Raw genomic sequence first — 2,646 nt, 5'->3', positions numbered from 1 at the left:
ACAGAAAATATATAAAGCTTTTTTGAAACTTTCAATTGTTATTCTTCCGGAATTGGGTGGACAGAAGGTAGTCGATGATACGGGATTTGAAGATTGGAAGGGTATTAGAACTACGAATAAAGGAGGGAATAAAATCCTATAGAGAAGAGGAACGGATGGGGAAAGATCTACGAAAGGCTGCGTTCGATGGGCAGTTACATCAACTTCGTAGCAGTAGTCCTTTGCTAATACTTCAAGAAATATCTCCTCTGATCTATCGGTAGCAGATATTTAGTACTTTATTTATATATAATTATAGATTTTGTAAAAATTTGTTTATTTCTTTTCATTATTAAATTTGCTTATTTGATTATATCTTTAAAGCTTTATTTTATTTTCATTATATGTTTATGTTTTTATTGTTTACATCACTCAAATAAATGTTCATATTCGAGACATTTTTTTAAAGCTTCCTTCAAACAATAATACTTCGATTTCTCGTTGCTTTAGAACTTATATTAAACTAATTTTAACTTATTTTCCCTTTCTTAACATTTCAGCTAATACCATGAAAACTCCTACAAAGATAAACGTTATAAAGTACTTTATAGCACATTGAACTTTCATTTGAGTGCTAATAGATATCTGTAAGTCTCATGGTTCCGTAGATATAGATATACAATAAATTCACCTACCACTGATTTTTTATAAAATGTTGTTTGTTGTAAAAACATGCATTTCGAGGAACTATTGAACGTAGATAGCTCTATTAGGGCTCATATTTTAGTAAATTTACTCTACTTTAATTGATGTTCTATTAGGTTTTCTATTGTTGTTGTTAGTTTTAACGACATAAAGCTCCGAGTGAAAATTTATTTTATTTTTTTTAACTTATACTTGGCAGACTCATCAGTTTTGACTAGTAATTATACGTAGTTTTCATTAAAGTAATAAAAAATTTAAAGTGAAATAACTGACTTTTCTCTCTTTTGCACTTGTACTGAATGTTGTCATGGTTGCAACTTTTACTTTTACTGTCATTGTTTGAATGGGCATCAGTTCTAGGTGTCAGTTAATGGTGAGAGATCTAGCCGCAAAAGACGCAGCTGTTGAACCAGTACGGACCTGTACCGTTGGACCATCGTACCCTCGTACCCCTCCTACCTGCGTGCAGTCCCCGGATGGCTCTTTGTTTTCCCAACTTGGAGGGTTGTTTTTGTACCTCTTCCCACGGCTCTTGTTTTCTCGCTCTCAATTTTTAGGAGACGAATAACACTTGAGTTTTTTCGCACTTTGTTTATTATTTTCGTATGCATTCATTATATGTTTATACATTACTTATAAGTATAAAATGCGTTTGCACCCTTCCTTCAACTTGAGCCAAACCTTGACTGAAATTCAATTTGTGAAAGAGACTAAGAAACTTCTATTGTCACTGGTTTTGTTGTAGGAAGATACTCCGGGCGGCGGTCAATAAAGGTATCAAAATAGTAGAAGAAAATTGAGCCCTGCAAAGTGTGACAAAACGTTGTCAGGGTTGAATGACAAACTTAATTCAGAGAAAAATAAAAATAAAAAGGAAATACTAACAAACTTGGAAGAAGGAAAAACTCTCTCTCATATTTTAGTCTAATCAGACGATATTTTTAATCTAATAATAAATAGGCCTATACAAGTATACAATAATAATTACAAATATTAGTATTATACAACATTAGAACATGACTTTATTTTTTTGTTTCATCTCTTTGGTTCTTTTATTTTTTTTTTTTTCATTTTTTCTGCCTTTTTTTACCTTTTTCCTTTTCTCTTTTTCATGATTTTTTCCCCTCCTTTTCTATCTTTTCCCCTTTTCTCTTTTTTTTCTTTCATATTTTGGTTTTATCCCAATGTGCATTTAACAGAATAATGGATAAAGTACTGATAAATTAATAAAAAATAAAATAAAAAAATCAACAGACTATGTTAAAATATATACAAAAATAATAAAGTAATAAATAAAATAATTATAAATAAAGCATAACAATAAATTAAGTATTAGAAGAAGATAGTTGACCGTAGATAGTAGATTGTCAATAAAGCTATCAAAATAGTAAAAAAAAAAACAAAAACTATTTATTGTTAACCAAATAAATAGCTTTTTCTACGTCATCCGGACTATCCTACAATAAATTAAGTATATAATACTTGATGCTAAAGGAAGATAAAATATAATATTATAGAGGTAAGAACTATACTCTATATCTAATATGATAAAAAAAAATTTCTAAAAATAATTTTTATATATTCCTTAGCTCTATAATATTATATTTTATCCACTATAAGCATCCACTAATATCTACTTAATTTATTGTAGGATAGTCCTGATGGCCGTCAATAAAGGTACCAAAATAGAAGAGAAATTATTTGTTTGATTAACAAAAAACAGTTTTCTTCTACTGTTTTGTGGCTTTATTGACCGCCACTCGGACTATCTTCCTAAAATCTATTTCATACGGTCAACTTCTTCTAATACGACTCCAGTTCTGTATTGCACAAAATTTCATTTCATATTTCAGTCTTATTTTTTATTTGTGTATTCATACAATTTACTTAGATTCGAACAAGGTTAGATAAGCTTCCTACATTATTAAATTATTATTTATTGAACATATTATTCCATCTGTT

The sequence above is a fragment of the Halyomorpha halys genome, unplaced genomic scaffold, assembly GCF_000696795.3.
Source record: "Halyomorpha halys isolate HHAL.00 unplaced genomic scaffold, Hhal_1.1 Scaffold846.1, whole genome shotgun sequence".
Taxonomy (NCBI): domain Eukaryota; kingdom Metazoa; phylum Arthropoda; class Insecta; order Hemiptera; family Pentatomidae; genus Halyomorpha; species Halyomorpha halys.
The sequence above is the reverse complement of the archived record's forward strand: the minus strand, read 5'-3'. Positions refer to the sequence as shown.